At 39.2% G+C, this 20,559-nt stretch overlaps 1 long non-coding RNA gene across 2 annotated transcripts in view; it reads left to right on the top strand.

The window, feature by feature from the left end:
* Positions 1 to 20,559, top strand: part of LOC102484645 (uncharacterized) — a 60,730-nt gene that overhangs the window by 24,523 nt on the left and 15,648 nt on the right. Inside the window, exons 2-3 of one of the 2 annotated variants that reach the window (XR_003550594.1) lie at positions 13,101 to 13,212; positions 15,648 to 15,752. This is a non-coding gene — a long non-coding RNA (uncharacterized LOC102484645). The remainder of the gene's footprint in view (positions 1 to 13,100; positions 13,213 to 15,647; positions 15,753 to 20,559) is intronic. The other variant, XR_001370930.2, reaches the window with a different exon arrangement.

Genomic DNA, 20,559 nt, shown 5'->3' with positions numbered 1-20,559 from the left:
AGTTACTTTACACCTACCTGCTCATTGCTACCTGTGTGATCCTGTAACTTAACTCCTCTGTGCCTTTATTTGCTATGGTAAAAAAAAGAGGACTTGGGTCAGCAGGTGGCATGGTGGTTAAGGTGCTGGACGCTCACATGGCCAACCATGGTTCGAGTCCTAGACCTGGTGGCTTGCTTTCTCACTTTCCTGCCCTCTCTCTCTTACTCCGCCTCTCTTTGGTAAGTGTACATGTCCTATGGCAAGTTGGAAAGTAGTAATAATAACAAATAAAATTAAGCAAGTAATTAAAAAAATAGGATAATAAATGACAATCTACTGCTTTTCTCTTAGGGTTATTGCGAAGATTCCAGGAGTCAGTCCATGTAAAGAATTTAGAACAGTGCCTAGAATATAGTAAGTGGCCAGAAAAATATAGGTAATTATTATTATGGCTGTGATTAATTTCCATGAGAATTCACTTTTTTCCTCTTATTTTCTGATTGATTGTACCCAATTCCCATTATCATTCTGCTAACTCATTGAGTTATTTTTATGGAAACAGATTGATAATAGAATGGTTAAGCTACTAGCCCGGAGTCAGAGACAGGTGAAATCCTTGAAGCAATATTTAATAGCTATATCTCTTTGACAAGTGACTTAATTTCCCCAAGCCTCAGTTTCTTTATATGTAAAATAAAGTTGATAAAAACATTTGCCTCAACATTTGAGAGGATTATAGGGCACCATGCTTGCACAATGTCTGGCAAGTATATAGAGATTATAAAATAGAAGTTATGTATTGTTATTATTTTGCTGCCCAAAATATTCTCAATAGCGTGCTTGTATTCAAAAGTGCCTCTAGAAGCTTGTCGAGGTTTCAGGGTCCAGGTGTCATGTCAGCTTCTCCACCAGAAAAGAGGAAAAGAAACCCACAGAAATAGAAAGATGTTGTCAAGCCATAACTTTTCTGGGACCCTTTGCCAAAAAATGACATAGAGTTGAGAGAGTCAAATCTTTATTTTTTTAAAGAATAATTTTACATAACTTGATCTATTTATTTCTCTGACTAGAGAGGGACACACACAGAAGGAGAGAGAGAGGAAGAGGGAGAGGGAGACGGAGAGGGAGAGAGAGAAAGAAAACTGCCAGGTCCAGGACTTAAGCTGTGGTTGGCCATGTGAGAGTCCAACACCCTTAACTACTATGCCACCTACTGACCCTGAGAAAGTTAAATCTTATTCAACATAGATTTCAATTAAAGTTCGAAAACTTTTTTTTTTTTTGCTAGAGGGCATGTGTGCTCACCAGAGAGAGAGAGAGAGAAAGAGAGAGAGAGAGCACGAGCCACTCCTCATGGAGAATGGTCATGCTATAATTCCTTTTTTTCCACCTTCCCTTCCTTTCAGGATTTGGGTGAACGTGCACACACACCCAGCATGTTTCTCAAGCCTCCAGGTCTGGGATGCCAATCCCATGGTTGAGCATATGGGATCTGGATGCTTCAAGCACAAAGCTATGGAGCTGGCCTAGCAAACTCGATTTTTAAAAAACAGTTAAAACTACATATTAAAAGTGTGGCGTTTTGATATACGTATGTGTAGTATACTTAGTACCATTAACAATCTAATTAACATATCTGTCTTTTCAGGTAGTTACTTCTATTTCCCCCCCCCCATCTTGGTGGGGAGGGCATGTTCAGGAATATAAAACAGTATTATCAACTCTAGTCCCTAGTTGTACATTAGTTCTCTAGAACCCATTCATCCCACATAACTAGACCTTTGTATTCTTTGACCAACATCTCCTCTCTGCCCCACTCTGCCTCGTAAGCATCATTTTTTCTCTGCTATGAATCTGACCAGTTTAGGGTTGACTTATAAGTAAGGTTATGCAGTAATTTTCTCTCTATATTTGGCTTATTTTACTTCACATAATGTTGTCTAGCTTCATCCATGTTCTTACAAATGACAGGATTACCTTCTTTTTCATGGCTAAATAATATTCTAGTGTGTGTGTGTATATGTGTGTGTGTGTGTGTGTGTACATATACACCACGATTTTTTTTTTTTATCCTTTTACCTGCTGATGAGCAACTGGGTTATTTCCGTATCGTGGCCATTGTCAAGAATGCTGCAACTCTTCCAAACAATGGCTTCATTTCCCTGGATATATACCCAGAAGAGGGATTCCTGGATCATAGGGCAGGTCTATTTTTTAAGTATTTGAGGAACTCACACACTGGAAATCTCAAATTTCTGGGAAGGTTGATATCAAACTCAATGCGCTGAGGATCATCTGAAAGGACAGGAACTATTAGAACAGAAGCTAAAGGATTTTTCTACTGTTCTATCGCCCCATCTCCCATATAAAGCACAGGGTGAAGTGGGTTGTAGAGAAGAAATAGTGACTTGTGCTGATCACCTCTTATGAAGGAAATATTAAAATTTCACCTTTTCAAAAATATATGTTTCTTCTCCAAAACTAAAAAAGGGTACAAGTTGCATCTGTGAATGACAAAACAAACTCTCTCTTTTTTTTTTTGGAGAGGTTTTTGCTATAGGGCGCATACGCTCACCATAAAGACAGAGAGATAGAGACAGAAAGCGAGAAATCACCCCCCCCGGGGGGGGGATGGCTACGCTGCAATCCCTTCTCCTCCATTCTCTTCTCGGGATCTTGGGCACGCACACACATGCACCCGGCTTGAGTTTAAGCCACCAGGTCCAGGATTCGAACCACGGTCGACTACATGGGAGTCCAGCGACATAACTCTTACGCCATCTGCTGTTCCCAAAACAAACTCTCTAAATTGTGTTTCTGAACAATTGAAAATCATCTCAGTTACCTTTGCCACTTTCAGCAAGCAGTGATGAGTGATCCCTATTAATTGAATAAGGAGAAAATAACTTACTGTTTAAAACTTTACCCCAAAGCCAACACAAAACCTGAAAAAACCCTAAATCTGGAGCACTGAAGTGTAAAAAAATCAGCAGGCTTGCAAATATTTTACTTGCCGTATTAGATTGTTTTGACCTCGCCCTTCCACTGCCTCTCCCTCCTAATAGTAAGGATAAGGTGGTATGTGAGTTGAAGGAAAAGGCACTGAAATGACTTCCTTTCTCAGTTCTGACAAGATGACAGCCCTGTCTTTTTCCCTTGACCTCCTGCTTGGAAATTGCTTGGAGAGTAGAATGCTACAATTAATTATTACTAACAGTAAAATAAAAAGGTAAGACCAAACAAGAGAGAAAGTACATGTCAAACAACAAAAGGAAGAGAGGTTGGAAAGAAAGTTCTTTCCAAGAGGATGAAAGAAATTATGTAACAGGAAAAAAAAAAAAGGAACTTTATAACATTGTGTGTGCCCAATGATTGGGCACACACACACACACACACATTGACAAAGACGGTTAGCTGACCAACACGTATTTATCCTCCCCTTACAATATAGAATAGTTTCTAGGAAGCAATTGGTTAGCCCAAAACTCTATTTTTCTATCTTTTCTGGCTGGATAATGCTAGGACAACCTCAAAGCCACCCATGTATAGAAGATATAGAACCATGGGGGGCCAGCAGGTGGCGTTGTGGTTAAAGTGCTGGACACTCCCACATGGCCGACCACAGTTCAAGTCCCAGACCTGGCAGCTTCCTTTCTCCCTTTCTCTCTCTCTCTTGTGTCTCTCTCTGGTCAAATGAAAATAAATGAATGAATAAATAAAATTAAATAAATAATAATTTTAAAAAAGAAGATATAGAACCATTATGTGGAAGAAATCTGGATCCCTGCAACACTGCTAAGAGAAATATTTACATTAGACTTTTTGAGAGTGAGAAATAAACTTTTATATCTTAAGCCACTGAGGTTTTTGAAAATGTGTGTTATACCAGCAAGCATTATTTATCCCGACTAATATGGAAATTGATACCAGAAAAAAGCTCTCAAAGCAATTGCTTTTTCTTTTCATCTTTGCTTAAAAACCAATGAATAATAATTCCTAATATTCCCTTACCTTTATACTACTTTGTGAAAAGCAGCCAGTAACAACTAATATGGGCTGACTCTGTGGGTCAGTGGTAACAAGCTTAAGAGAAGCCGGATTCCATATAGCAACTGCAGTTCAACTCCTGGGCTGGGTCAGCCTGAAACACATCGGGCACACATGTGTGTGCCCAAGATCTGATAAGCTAGAAGACTGGAATGTTCTCACTTCTTTCTTCCTCTCTCACTCTCACATGCACACGCTGTATTGTGAATAAAGAAAAAAATCATGAAAACAGTAACCAACCAAACAACACATGTTATTTTTTTATCTATGGGCTCATGTAGTCTGACATTCAAGTTACTAAAGACATAATTTTGCCACCTATTTTTCCACTGCAGGATATGAATCTCCAACCATTCAGTCTAATATGTTTTCTTTTAGTGACCCACAACTTGACAACAAAGTCAATGTTATGCATTTTAGGGTTTTGCTGCAGGATGTAGCATGTAGTACCAAATATAACTCATACTTTTCATCAGAAAAATAGAAGGCCGATATAATTTAACATGTTCACTGCACCGTTTCCCTCTTTGGGCACAGATGGAGGATGACCATACTCCTGTCCTCCCTTGCAATTTAATTAGAGCCTTGAGAACTTTGTTATCATAGTGAGTAGAAGTACCGTGCTACCTTTGGTCCAGGGAGTGAAGAGTGCATATGTGTTTCTTCTATGTTCTCTCCTTCTCGTTCATAGGGAACTTGAAAAAGTTGAGATCCAGATGCTGTAGCTACAAGATGGAAGCCACTCCCCCTACATCCTGAATAAGAAATAACCTTTATTTTGTTGGATTACTCAGAGTTTGAAATATAACTTTTCCAATCTGGCTAATGTATTCTAAGTATTTCAGTGAGAAAGGAATTTGATGTAAGGAATTCCTTTTGGTGGGGGGAGTGGAGAGGTTTTTGCTATAGGACGTGTGTGCTCACCAGAAAAACAGAGAGAGACAGAGAGACAGAAAGTAAGAAATCACCTCCCCCCACTGTTCCCCAGGGGGAATGGCCACGCTGCAATCCCTTCTCCTCTATTCTCCTCTCAGGATCTTGGGCATGCACGCACATGCACTCGGTGTGAGTTTAAACCACTGGCTTTGGGACTCGAACTTCAGTCAACGACATGGGAGTCCAGCAACATAGCCATTGCACCAACTACTGGTCCCAGGAATTAAAGATTTTATAGAATCATTGGGAAGGCTAGGAAGTGAAGGTCAAAAAGGTTGCTACTGGGGCCATTGATGACATAGTGGTTATGTTGCTGGACTCCCACCTGGCTGACCACGGTTCAAGTCCCAGACATGGTGGCTTAAATTCATGCTCAGCATATGTGTGTATACGTGTATGTGTGTGTGTGTATGTGTGTGTGTGCTCAAGATCCTGGGAGGAGAATGGAGGAGAAGGGATTGTGGTGTGGCCATCCCCCTTGGGGAGTGATTTCTCACTTTCTCTCTCACTGTTTCTATGTCTGTCTCTCTTCAGTGAGTACATATGCCCTAAAGGTAAAACCTTTACAAAAAAAAAAAAAAAAAAAAGGTTGTTACTAATTTTCAGGAAGTCTGAAGTGATAGAATCCCTAGGAAGCCAAGTTTCCACCAGTAATCTCAGCTGTCTACAGCATTAAAGTGGGTGATTCTCAGGAATATGCTTGGAAGCTGATACATAGCCCCGTGCCTGCCATCTGCCAATGCCCACACACCTGCCTGTAGCTACTGACAGAGGGATTTTCTCCCTTCTTCCACCTTCCAGTGAGTGCAAGAGCACCTTTTAGTGACAGATTATACCCAAAATCCTATTGGCAGGGAACCTGGAAATGTGGCTTCCAGGCTTTCAGTCTCTGTGGTATGGGAGGAGTTTATAAGGGCAGAGACAGCACATACTAAGTCTCAACAAGAAGATGTCTGTACAAGTGCTACTTGTTCCTACCATAGACAATTTAAGCCATCATCCCTTCTTTACCCATCTTCTCTTGAAAGCTCATTGAGGGTAGATCTTAATCAGTTCTCTATCTCCAGTGCCAGACAATAAATTGTTTTGAATTTGTTTGAATGGAATAATAGCAAAATCAATAGAAAATAAGAAAGAAGTCCTCGTGTGTTTAAGTCAAATTTCAAAAGCCTCTGTCTATGGAATTTGATAATTCTCCCTAACTTAGGCATTTTTCTTTTCTCGTCTGCTCAGTGTAGCTGTGAAGAGCTGTTTGTCTAACATGTGATTGGAGCTTGAGCTCTGGGTCCTGTCTGCAAAGCCAAAGGGAGGAGGATTTGAAGATGCTCTGGTTTATTTACTCCACAAAGACTGTTAATCATACAATTTTTGTTCTCAACTGTATCACCAAGTTGGTCATATACAGTATTTCCATATTTTATTCATTGGCTCTAGGCACACAATATTTATGCTTTGATAGAAATTGGAACGTCTTTTTCCCCCTAGAATTATTTATTTATTTAATTACATTTCTTCTTCTTCTTCTTCTTCTTCTTCTTCTTCTTCTTCTTCTTCTTCTTCTTCTTCTTCTTCTCCTTCTCCTTCTTCTTCTTCTTCTTCTTCTTCTTCTTCTTCTTCTTCTTCTTCTTCTTCTTCTTCTTCTTCTTCTTCTTCTTCTTCTTCTCCTTCTCCTTCTTCTTCTTCTTCTTTTATTTTTTAATTTGACCAGAGAGAGAAAGAAGGGGAAAGTAAGAAAGCAAGCCTCCTGGTCCAGGACTTGAATCACCGTCAGCCATGGGGGAGTCTCGCTCCTTAACCACTATGCCATTTGCCAGACCTCCACTGAATGTCTTTGAGAATGGGGGTGGGTTGTGAGTTTACAGGATGGGGAGTATTCTGTAAGAAATAGGGTGGGTTTGCATGCTAGGAAGGCCCCACTCAGCCATAAGAAGTGGACATTCAGGAAAGGAAAGGCCAGAGACCGTTGTGATTACATTTGAAAAGTCACAAAATTAAAACACTGAGGAAGATTACATACACCTTTTAATGTCTATTTTCCTCACCCAGAAAAAGGGGAGAGCTATTGTGCCTGTAATTAAGAGTGGTGTAGAGTGACTCATACTTACAACCATCACAGACACGAAATATATGAATCATGTCATTAATTAGTCTTCTTATCATTATAAAGGGTGACCATATCCAATTGGAGAGTGCTGTGCCCATAACAGCATGATTATGGGGCATGTGATGATGTAACAGCTGCCAGTGCAGAGCATTTAACCTCATTTTTCCATTCCCACCCACCCTGATCTCTGGCTATATTTAATTGTTTACACAGTGTTACCTGGACCAAAGTCTATTTTATACAATTCAAAGGATAGAGAAAATAGTTAAGAGTCTTCACAGAACATTCAAGCTCCACCAATCTATTTCTGTTGGTTACCCATGTTACTTCTTGGTTACTATGTTTTCTCCTACGTTGTGCTGAGAATCATGGGTGAAACGCAATCAGGAATTCACTTGTGTGAAGGGAAGTAGGACATTGAGCAATCATCTAATGACTATAGTCAAGGTGGTTTGGAAAATTCCATTCTCAAAAAGGAATTGCTTTCTCTAGTTTATAGCAGATTTTCTCTGGGCCTTAATTATCCACAGAGTTGTCCAAGTTTAGACAGTCTTTACTATTGTTGATATTACCTAAATAATCTAAGGATTTTGCTGGGTTCATTTGGGAACCTTTTATTGAAAGTAGATTTTTTAATCAATAAATTAATTTATTTGATATACATTGAATGCAGTTTCAATTACTTATTGGTGTGTAGTAAGCTACGATAACTCTAGTGACTTAATAAAATAGTTGACTACTGTCACTCACAATCTGTGCGATAGTTGGATTCAGCTGAGCGATTCTTGATGGGGTCTGTCATATGGTTGCAGTCAGATTATTCCTAAGGTTGGAGACATCGAAAGGCTTCTTACATGTCTAGTCTTAGGCTAGCTAAGAATCTCTTTCTTTCCACATGCTTAGTTTAGGCTTTCTCAGAGCTTGTTGGTCTTTTGGTAATTAGAATCAGTGTGTTGTAATTTGGTTCCTCTAGAGTAAGTATTTGAAAAAATCTAGGTGGAATTTACAAAGTTTTTTTTCCCCCACACAGAGTAATTTTAATCCACCTCTTTTTTTTTTTTTTTGAGAAGTCTTTGTTATTGGGCATGTGTGTTCACCAGAAAGACGGAGAGAGACAGAGAGATAGCGAGAAATCACCCACCAGGAGGGATGACCATGCTGCAATCCCTTCTCCTCCATTCTCCTCTCAGGATCTTGAGAATGCATGAACACACTCCTGGTGTGAGTTTAAGCCACCAGGTCCAAGACTCGAAAGGCAGTTGACTACCTGGGAGTCCAGTGACACAGTCATTACGCTGACTGCTGGTCCCAATCCACCTCATTTTAAAATACCACAGTAAATTTAATTTTCACAATAAATTAAATAGCCATATTCAGTTTACAAAATAGAATTATTTAATATGAAGCCAGTACTACACCATATAAGCTTGGAAGTCACACAGATAACTTCTGTTTGCCAAAGCAGTCATTGGCAAACCCAGATTTCAGAGGTTGGAGAAATAGATTATACCTCACAAGAGGGGAATGGTTTCTACATTCAAGAAAGGAAAGAATTGATTTGGTTATCCTAAAGAGAAGTTACTACAAGCTTCTTCCTACCATAGGTAGGAAGGTATAATACTATACTAGGTAATAGGGCAGCATGTTGACAAGATAGGAGCAGATTAAAATCTAGCTTCATTAACTATAGTTTGACTTGATAGTTTCTCAATAACCAAACTGAAGGAAATTTGTGGGTATCTGATCCATAAGTTGATAACCACCTTGATGAACTGATTTCATTTAAGCATTTTAAAAAAAAATTTAGCCTGATCAAAACTAGGGTATTTATCTGTTGTTTAATATGCATGTTGAGTTCCTACTATACATGAAAGTGAAAGCAGTGTCTTTGATTCATAATAGGGAAGGTAAAAGAAGGTGAAAAGTCAGGTCTTGGCCCTGATGAGCTTCCATTCTTTAGCAGTTCTGATCATATGTATGTAGGTGGAACGGCTTGTAATAAACATGAACCAAGATGGGGAACCTAGACAACACATGATCACCTAGATAGGTGGTATCCATTTTCCTCCTGAGAATTATCTTTTGGAGAGAGTGATTATTTACCTTGGTTTTCTTCTCATTTGTGCCACTAAAGGAAGGTGATCTAGGCTTGTTAAGTAAAAGGAGATTTCAGGACAGGAATGTTGACAGAAGAATTGGTGGTGTTCAGCAGTTCTCAGTCTTATCGCTTTTGGCATAGTTTGTGTCTATTCAGTGGTACAGCTATGAGGGGTTGGGGGAAGGGGCTCATGATGACACAAGAGATACCTTGACATTTCAGAAACAAAGGTCAAGCCTGAAAAGGTCCAAGAGCCGACAGAACTCCTGTGCACTCATGTCAAGCTCCCCGCAATGAAGCTGTTACTAGGTCCAGTTTATGTTATGTCGGTGTATCTGTGTTGTCTCTCCTACCATGAAAAGATTTAATATGTATATTGAAAGTAAAACAATAATGATACACACTTTGCCTTATTGACCTGGATGTTTCAACTGAATTTTGACTTAGTTGTCACATCAGTTGTTCTCTCTCAATCCATTAACTTTAGCTTCATAGTTTATGCCTCATCAATATGAGTCCTTTTCTCCCACTAGTGAATCTTGTGTCCCCTGGGTATGATTTGCTAAATTAAACTTCTTTTCATCTCTCATGACAATTTATTTATCTGAAATGCCTGTCTCTACTTTCTCTGGGAATTCATAATAATCAGATTTTAATTATATCCTACTCTTCATTCTGTCAGCACATACTTATTTGATATGTTTTATGTTAGGTTATTTTGTGCCTGCTGATATATCACTTCGTAATTTTTCATGGGCACCCGAGTTGCTTAACTGAATAATAAACTGATAGCTAGGTCTCCTCTATGCATACACATATACACATATATGTACATATATACATCTGTGTATGAGTAGTATGTGCATACACACCTATACAGGAGACACTATAGTTTTTTTCTTTCTTTTTTAATGTGTATGTGCTTGTCAGAGAGTGAGTGAGAGAGAGAGGAGAGGGGAGGGGAGAGGAAAAGAGGGAGAGAGAGAAAGAAAGAGAGAGAGGGAGAGAGAGAAAGAGAGAGAGAGAGAACGACCCCTCAATAGGGTTTGGTCATGTCCCAGTTTTTTTTTTTTTTCAAAATTTTTAATGTTTATTTATTTATTTATTTATTTATTTATTTATTTTAATTTGACCAGGGAGGAACAGAGTAAGAGAGAGAGTGAGAAAGCAAGCCTCCAGGTCTGGGACTCCAACCATGGTTGGCCATGTGGGAGTCCAGCGCCCTTAACCACCACGCCACCTGCTGGCCCCAAAAATCGTGCACTCGCTGAGAGAGACAGAGAGAGTGAGATGGACTCGATGCCGCAATCCTCCAGCCTCCATAGGTTTTTGCCATAGGGCGGGCGCCACCACGCCCCCAGTTGTTTTTCATCCATTTCTTCTTCCATCAGGATTCTGGGCATGCATGCACATATTCCCGGTGTGCTTTTCAAGCTGCTAGAGCTGGGATTTGAAGCATGCTTGGCCATGTGGGATTGGCTCCTGATGCACTGTGTGTAACCATTGTACTACAGGGCTGGCCCCACAAAAGACAATTCTCAACAGCCAATAAGCTCTCTCCATGCTCCACTTTCCTTTTTCTTGTTCCTCTCCACCCCCTTGACTGAGAGAGACAGAGAGAGAGAGAGATGAGAAACAGCACTCCCAACAGAATCTCAATGCCAAAATCCACCCCAGCCTAACTAGCCCTGAATCATGGGCCCTGTGCATCAGGTCCCTGGATACTAACCTGAAACCCTCCCATGTGGTCAATCCCGAACAGTGCTACACTTTCCTGCTGCCCTACCCACTGTCCAGCCCCAACTTTCCTTTGTTGTTGATGTTGTTTTGTTTTTTTGCCATAGGATGTGTGTGCTCACCAGAGAGAGATAGAGAGAGGGGAAGCGAGAAATCACCCCCCCCCAAGAGGAGGCGGCCAGGTTGCAATCTCTTCTCTTCTATTCTTCTCTCAGGATTTTGAGCACCTACTCACATACGTGCACATGTGTGTATGTACACACACACACACACACACACACACACACGCCCAATGTGAGTTCCAAGCTGCCAAGGTCAGCAATGAGGGAGTCTTAACCACTATACCACCTGCTGGCCCCTCTTTTTTCTTGTTGGTTAAAATTAAATAGATTATTTTGCAGATACCTGGTGAACTGGATCAATACATATGTTAATAAACAATTCAGATTTTTTAAAAAAAGTCCTCAACTTCATATACACAAAGATAAAAATGACTTAGATTATTGCTCATCTTTTCCTCTGGGAAATTTTTTTTCAGAAATTCATGACAAACACTTAAGTACTTGAGCTATGCAAGTACTTGTGATTGATTATTTGGGAAAAAAAATTTTTTTTTCCTTGAAAATAGTGGTCTTTATCTAACTCCTCAACTTAAAGTTACTACAGAGCCTTTGAATTTTCATGGGGCCTTGTGGGAATTGATCCAAAGTTGTTTCTACTGGTCACAAAGGCACACAGTGGGACTTGGAGGACTAAAGCCCTTCCTCAAAAACGTCTATCAGTAACCCAACCACTCACTTCTGACTCCTTAAATGAACATATGATTTAAGTAGAAACTTGGAGTTGTCCTTCAGAAAAATTGCCTTAGCTAACATGTCACCCCTACTCTTCCCTCTTCTAACCAGTTTGCTGTCTCTTAACACCTTTTCATTTGTAGAGTTTGGTGCTGTTAATGCTTTCTCAATTGGTGAGGGGCTTCCTAATTTTTCTGAGATTTGGGCCACCAGGAAACATGTCCAGTCCTCCAAATACTATGAATTATTTTGACATTTCTGCTGTAACATTAACATGGAATAAAACTTTCTTCTCATAATTAATCATATGGTTAAAATACAAATCCTGTTGGAAGCATTAATAAAATGATGGGTCTTTATTCACAGAAACTGATAATGACCACTAGCATATCTTTTCTTGAAAACAAGTTTTGATTAGGGCAAAGTAGAGATTTGTGTTTGGAAGAATGACAGATCACTGCATTAAAAAAAAGAATTATTAATTTAATTTAATTTATTATTATTATTACTTTAAATTTGTTATAGGACACATGTGCTCACCAGAAGAGAGCGAAAGAGAGAGAGAGAGAGAGAGAGAGAGAAAGCCCCCCAGCTCTGGGACTCAAATCATGGCCATCCATATGGGAGTCCAACACCTTACCCACCATGCCACTTGCTGGCCCCGTATCTCTGCATTTTTAAAGTTATGGGTTCAGAAGGATTGTAGCCATACCCCATGGAGAATACAGTAAGATCTACTGGTGTGCAGAAAGAAGATATCAAAACCTGTATTTATTTTTAAAGGTTTCATCTTAAATTAAGAATTTTTGGTGCAGATTTTGATGCACACAATGGAGTAATATATTAGTAATTTATAAATAAAAATATACAGGTTGGGTATGCTCAAAAATTTTTACTGATAAAGAGTGTGACCTATTTTTTAAGAATTATTTTATTTAAGTTTATACATTATCATTATTATTATTATACTTTAAAATTTGACCAGAGAGAAACAGTCAGAAAGGGAAAGGGAGGAAGCAAGCTGCCAGGTCCAGGACTCAAACAGTAGTCAGCCATGTGGGAGTCCAGAGCCTCAACCTTCATGCCACCTGCCAACCCCAAGAGAGTGTGATCTATTAATAAAGGTTTAGAAATCACCTCTTGCAAAGGGTGAATGTGGACAAGGTCCTCATGATGCTATTGGGAGAAATGGAATAGGGTTACAGAACAAAAGTTAGCAACCTCAGAATTCTGACTCTGTTTATGACTGGTTCCAGTTAGTAGATCAATAGGGAGTTTACCAACTCACAATCTGACACCAGAACAGTCCCTTTTAAGATGTCAAGATATTGCTCAATGTTAGGATGTTGACCGAAGAAAGCAAATTTTAATCATACTTTTTTTTCCATTTTGTTTTCTCAAGGGTCCCCTGGGAACAGAAAGTTTTGAGAGAGTTTACTATTTGTGCAGGATGACTCGTTGAGCAAAGAAGTCCAAAGTTTTTTGTCTGCAGAATAAATAAATCCTGGGCAAAGGTAACTGAAATGAATGTCTCCCACCTTGTCCCTTTTGCATGTCTAAGGGGATGTTTGTGCTGATGGTTGCACAACGGACAACCTAATCTAAGCCTGTCAAGTAGAGAGGAGGTGACTCTCAGAATTCTATTGGTTAAAAAAGTCAGACCTTTATTCTTCTTAGTTTGACAGGCAATTCATGGTGGTGGCTGTACAACAATCAGTTAAAAAATTTACTGTTAATGAGAAATTGCTAAACATCCAGGTATTGTTTGTGAGAAAGTATCTGGTTGGCTAAATCAGATTTTTTTTTCTTTTTCTCTAAAGGTAGACCCAGGGTGGTGCTAAGAAAATACTAAAATAAATTTACTAATTCATGGCTAATCTGGATGTTTGTGGGTGGTGGTGGTTAATGACAAGAAAACAGTTGAATTGCCTTTCTGATTACCATGTAGAAATTACTGACCAACTCAGAATGAACCTATATTCTGAAAAAGTGAATTGGAGTATGGGACTCAGCTGGTTTTTTTAGAAAAGTAAAAGTGAGACCCTATGCCTTATGTTGTGGATATTTGAAAAGAATCCCAATGAGATAAAACTGTGAGGTGGGAAATCCACACAGAATTTCTTGGTCCACGTGAGTACCTATGGATATATGAAAAGTCAGTCTTAAAAAAGCCCACTGGAAATGTGTATAATAAGTAAACTACGTATGGATTTCATTTTTCAGGCCATTAAAATAAACTAATGCTTTCATTCCATTTTCCCACAAACTTTTGAAGTACCCTTACATAAGTAGCAACTAATGCTAGGTAATGTCCAGATTATCTGAAAAACTGCATTTCCTGGCATGATTGTTTAAATAAAACCAAAAGCTCAAATTTTGCAGTATGAAAAAAAAAAAAAAGATAAATCTCAGTTTCGAAGCCTAAGCCCTGCTATGACCTATGGTTTGGGATTGTATGTATGATCAGCTACTTAAATGGAAAAAAAGAATTGTAGTAAAAATGTAGGTTAGTTATTTGGAAATAGTTTTACTGTAGATTTGAAAGAGACCGGGACTCTTTCAAAGTCCAGATTAGACAATTATCTTTCTGAGTAAATTTGTAGTTTTTCTGGAAAATAATGACCTTGGGAGTTTCTACTAAGCTCTAGGAAGCTACTAGCCACCCAGCTAGAGCTTACAACACTGAATGAACCGTCTGTCCTGCCTTTAAAACTAGCTATGTTCTGAAGAACGCTGGTGACTGTGAGGAAATGTAAAGTGAACTGCAGCGATAGAGACCATAAAACAGCTTATGATTCAAAAGTGGGCTTTGAGACCTATAGTGCCTATTAGATTAGTCCACTAATCATAATAAAAACAGTATTTGTAAATCCAGGAACATTAATACCTTCCATGAAGATGACAGAATGGAAGAGAACAAGAGAGACAGCAGGATAGAGTTGAGAGAGACAGAGCTATAGCAAGTATGAGGTACGCGGCTGGCAGGCTGCAAGCTCAGAAGGCCTGGTTTTCCAATCTGGCAGTCGGCTCGATGAGTCTGTTTATTCAGCTACAGTATCAGACGTTCCCTTTTCCTGCCTGAAGAAGTCCCCTTTGAAGAACGGCTCTGCTGGGGAGTAGTTTCCCCTTGGACGGGCTACTCCTGTTTGTGGTCCTAAAGGAAAAGAACTGGAAATGCCACAAGAATGTTCTTTAAAGTGATATTCCAGCGCCACGTGAGGGGAGGATGAAATAGCTGCAAAAGATGTATTTCCTGGTTGAGGTACTTTTTTCCCCTCTCAAGTGAATTTAGCATGAATAAAGGTGTCACATGAATGTGATGGGGGTCAGAGGTTCTTGGGTACCTCCAGATCCCTATGGGCAGGTTGAGGCAGGGGGTGGATAGCCCTGGGCAGAGAAGCAGCATTTCAAAATTCTGTAGGGTGAGGGAGAGGAATACAGAGAGAAAATGTGCATACCTGAGAGAGTCAGAGATAATTCAATAGGCCCATAACCCAGCCCTGCAAGCCTTTATCTACAAAGGGTCAGTGGTGGTCACCTACCCGAGGACCGGCCTATTCTTTCAAAGCAAAGCAACAGATGGACTGTTATCTAGTGAATTCGTAACCAAATGGGATAATTCAGAGGACAAACGTTTTACTTTGAGGCTTAATATTAATTTGTTACATTTCAGGGGCACTTTTTAGTATTTTAAGGAAGTTTTTCATCTAGCCTTCATGCTCCTCCTGTGCAGTAGCTACAGTAGATGTCAATCTCCTGAATTTTCTCTTTGGAAAAGGATGTGGCCAAAAAGAGATGGTTTCCTCAGTCGTTATTGGCAGGGGCAGAAGGACAACCCAGGCCTCTTGACTCTTGGACCAGGTCTCTTTTCTCTGTGTTCTTAGGGCCTGTACAAAGTGACAGTGGGAGTTTCAGCATAAAGGAAGGGACATTCTCTGTCTCCTCCCAGGCACATAGAAAGTCACTGTGACTTTGAAGCCACTGCTTTGCTGTGCCCAAATGCTCTCTTGGGGACTGGCCTTGGGGAGGAGATTCAAAGCAAAACCTTCAGAGGGTAAGTGTCAAAATTCTAGTCACTGTGGCTGCCCATGCCTGTGGTTGGTTTGTCTCGTCTTTACCTGTGCCACATAAAACAGGAGTTCTCCAGAATGAAAAGGATTCTTTGTTCCGTATCGAGAGGAGCCCTCTGAGGAAGAGATGACACTCGGTGAGGCCTGGTTTTCCAGGAGAGGGAATGGGATCCATATGCCCTCCCCAATTCCTGGCTGAGGTTTCTTTGACTCACATTGACTCCTAGGGCCTAAAAGTGAGGTCCATGTTCAAGGGAGCAAGAGCACCCACCATCTTTATCTGAGAGGATGAGCGAACCAGAATTTCCTCCCAGGAAATATGGAGTTTCTTCTCACTTCAGGTTTAAGAGGGAAAGTATGAGAGATGTTAATTATGGGTCTTTTTTTTTTTTTTTTTTGCTTTGACATACAGAGTCTTATATTTTATTTATTCCTGGATGTTTGTCTTCTTTTCACATGTCGAGGTAACATTGCTTGACATTTAAGCCATATCTTGTAATTATTTGTATCCTCTAAGGCTTCCTAGTGCTTAAAATATCTGATGAATGAATGGGAATCCATTTTCAGCCAGTCCCTTATCCCAGTGTCCCCTCAGCCTAAAGTTCCAATCAGAATCACCTGGGAGACGGGCATATGTACTTTGAAATAAGTCCCAAGATGAATGTCATGTGCATCTGAGTTGGAGAATTATTGCTTTATCCTTTTTCCCCTTGGCTTTGAAAACTGTCTGTGACTTTGAACAACACTAGAAGCAGCTAACCAATCTCAGATTCGCATAATGTTTTACAATTTACAAGGCTTACTTCACATGTTTGTCTAATTTGATCCTAGTTTAATCGGGCGAGTTTAATAACAGGCCTAAACTGCGTAAGAGGGAAAGTATGAGAGATTTTAATTATGGGTTTTTTTTTTTTTTTTTTGCTTTGACATACAGAGTCTTATATTTTATTTATTCCTGGATGTTTGTCTTCTTTTCACATGTCGAGGTAACATTGCTTGACATTTAAGCCATATCTTGTAATTATTTGTATCCTCTAAGGCTTCCTAGTGCTTAAAATATCTGATGAATGAATGGGAATCCATTTTCAGCCAGTCCCTTATCCCAGTGTCCCCTCAGCCTAAAGTTCCAATCAGAATCACCTGGGAGACGGGCATATGTACTTTGAAATAAGTCCCAAGATGAATGTCATGTGCATCTGAGTTGGAGAATTATTGCTTTATCCTTTTTCCCCTTGGCTTTGAAAACTGTCTGTGACTTTGAACAACACTAGAAGCAGCTAACCAATCTCAGATTCGCATAATGTTTTACAATTTACAAGGCTTACTTCACATGTTTGTCTAATTTGATCCTAGTTTAATCGGGCGAGTTTAATAACAGGCCTAAACTGCGGGTTTTCTTTTCACCCCTGTTATAGCGAGGGAGTTATAAGAGTGAGACTCTGGATCACACAACCAATTCGTGGCAGAGCCTGTCCTGTACTCGTACTATGCGTTTTGAACCTAAGTGCAATATTCTTTCCCTCATGCCCTGGAGCACTATTCCTTTCTCAGGTATAGCTGTTCTTTGTGTGGAAGGTGTTATTCCTGCTAATATTGGCTGTCCACACAGGTAGGGGCAGTTACCATGATACTTACGTGAAGCAAGCCAAAGCTAACATAGTCTGAATTCCAAATGAAGTCTACAGCAGGATAAGGTGTCCTTTCATGCAAGTGGTAGAGTCTGACATTTTTGTTTATTATCAGTTTGGTAAAGGGCAGTTGGTACTGGTGAGAGGTGACAGTCCTTTCAGAGGATAGCTGTTTGGTGATGCATGATTTTAATGGTACTCTCATGACTTTGCTCATCTCATTTTACTTGGACTAATGGAGAGAGGATGGGAAATGAATGAAAACTCACTCTGTGACCTGGAGTCCCAGCAATGACCAGGCCAGCCCTTGTAAGGCTAGTTCTTTTAGATGTCTGTGAGCTTCACAGCTGAAGCCAAACAAAACTTCTGAGGAAGTGGGATGGACACGTGGAATGCTGTGATGGCCTGTAGTTTGTGTCTCACTTGTCTCAAAAGATCAGAGTGCTCTAAAGTTTACTTGGTGCTCAAGGGAAGATGTAGTCAAGCTGTCCATAGCAATTCAGCGGTTGCCAGAACATTCTAAAGAGAAGTTTCTGCATAGTTACAAAGTACAGACAGTCATCAGAAACTAAGACTTGTCAACTGACAGAGAAGGTGGGCCTGAAACTTCTGCTGGTACCCAATTCTCTTCCACATAGCTGGGAAAGGACCTCTTTTTTAATTGTGAAGTAATAGATGATTGATATGACCGTACCCTGATTAGAAAAGGTTTCATTTTACTTGTGCATGGTACATGGAATTAGTTAAGGGTTGCAGAGATAAAAAAAGTGATGGACTATTGTTCACAGTAAATTATAATGACAGCCTTCCTAACCACTGTGTATTTATTATGTAAGAAAAGAAAATGTCTGGTAAAATTCTGTATAGGTTAATAACACCTTCATAATATACTCCTTCTTTTCTGTTGACTTGAATAGCCCTCCTACTGACTTTTAATGGATTATTAGAGTTAATTACATCAATTGCAATATAATTGATTCTTAAATACTATGTAGAAACCTCATACAATTATGGAAAAACAAAAGTTATCTAGACATCTCAAATCAAAAAAGATTTGGAATTCCTGCACATTTAATTTCTGATAATCACTAGTCAGTTTGGACATTAAGATTGCATGGTGTCTTGTTTTCTTTTTTGCTAGGTTTTGACAGAATTGATAGTTTTACAACATTTAACTCAATATGCATGGAAATATAAGATTAAAGCTGTGAGTGCAATTTTTTTTTTTTTTGTCTATAAAAAGATCACTTCATGACTTAAAAGCTGAAATGTGTTACCTGCCTCACATTGACAGAAACAAACTCAAGGGAAAAATCAAAAGTGGATTTGATGTTGAGTTTTAGAAATCTCTTCTCCACGGGTGTAAAGATTCCTATGGGTCTTAGAGTTTGTTACTGGAGGGCTTTAAAATATGACAAGGGAAAGAATTGCCTAAAGGGGGGAAAAGAAATCCCTCCCATTCTATTATCTCAACATAGGCTATGTGTTCTAATGTCAAATCCACTGGCGGAAAAGTGAAACATCATTAATAGTTGGTATTTGATGTCATATAAATCAAAAGAAACCTCTGTAATAGAGTTGTTTGCAACCTTATCATTTTTAACTGATTTGGGGAAACTAGTTTGTGGGCATTGATAGTTATGAGCATGAGTTTTCTGAAGGATTCTCCTGGTCCACAGATACAGGTTTCTAGACCACTCTAAAATGGTCTACAAATAAATGTGTGAAGGAAAGGCAACTTGATGTAGTTGGTGGGTCACTGGAACATAAATCAGCAGATCTGATGCTTTCTGTGACTGCTTAGCACCATGATTTAAGTTGTCTGGGCCTTCATGTTCTCTTCTGTAAACTGAAAGAGAGAGAGCCTGTAAATCTTCTACCTTGAATCTCCTGCCTTTGAATTTTTACAGTTCTCATTGTCTATGGTAACTTATTGGATTCATAATGTAAACTGCCTTGTATCAGCATTTACATGGAGTCATCAAAAAGTTCTTGCAAAGTAGGCCTTCGGTGAAAACTGAAGGAATTTTATAAACTTTTTGCATGAAAATAGACTCATACTCTAGTTCCATTTCCACATACTTCTTGAAGGACACTCATATATATGAGACAGAGATACAGTATCTCCAGCAGGGTCCTCAGTAAACCCAACCCTAGTCTTAGCTGACCTGGGCACAGGTGTACATGCACATGTTCAATGTGCTCAGAAAGATTCTGAGATTTGAACACAGGACCTTTCTCATGTGGGTCCAGTTATGTTACCACTGTGCCACCATCTTGCCCTTACATATGTCTTATCTTCTTAACTAGGTTACAAGTTTCTAAGAACAGGATCTATACTGTATACATCTGAATACATCTCTGTATCCTCAAAACATTACTATAGTTTCCTAGCATTGAAGAAGATATTTGGTTGTTTGAATAGCCAGTCAATAGGAAATGTTTCCATTTATTCCTTGAAAGTTGCCATGTTATATAATAAGAATAATGGCAATATATTCCATTGTAATAATATTACTTAATTTTTAAAGGCATTCTATTTATTTTATAAAGCATTTATTGAGCTTTAAATCAGACACATTTAAGATATAAAATTTCACTCAATTTTTAAATTTTATAAATTAGAATGCACTCTCATGTCCAGTGGGATTTTTAGTGGAATTTGAGCAGCCTATTCTAAAGTTCATTTAGAAGGGAAATACATGACAATAGCCTTGGAAAACAAAGAAAAATAATTGAAATTAGTGGAGACTTACCCCAGTAGTTATCAAAAAAGCCCTATGTTTTTAAGCAACTTAAAAAGCAAGTATAATGATATAGAAACCAACTAACCAAAAATATTAGAATCCAGAAGCAGATCTCAGATTACAGAGGAATTTAACAAATACTATGGAAGTATTTTGAATCAGTGGCTAAATAGTAAGTTGTTTGGTAAATGGTATTGGGACAACTGACTTTCCACCTGAAGTCGTATTCTGTACAAAGTAAATTCCAGATGGAATAAAGCTCTAAACATAAAAATAAAATCCACACAAGTATTAGAAGGAAATATGAATGAACGTCTCTCTCTCTCTCTCTCATATTCTCTCTGCTATTGGGAGCATGCACTCAACAGAGAGAGATAGAGAGGAGAGAGAGGGGAAGTGAGAAATCATTCCGCCAG

This window comes from Tupaia chinensis, unplaced genomic scaffold (assembly GCF_000334495.1).
Source record: "Tupaia chinensis unplaced genomic scaffold, TupChi_1.0 Scaffold000473_1, whole genome shotgun sequence".
NCBI classification, from domain to species: Eukaryota; Metazoa; Chordata; class Mammalia; order Scandentia; family Tupaiidae; genus Tupaia; species Tupaia belangeri.
The sequence above is the reverse complement of the archived record's forward strand: the minus strand, read 5'-3'. Positions and strand labels throughout refer to the sequence as shown.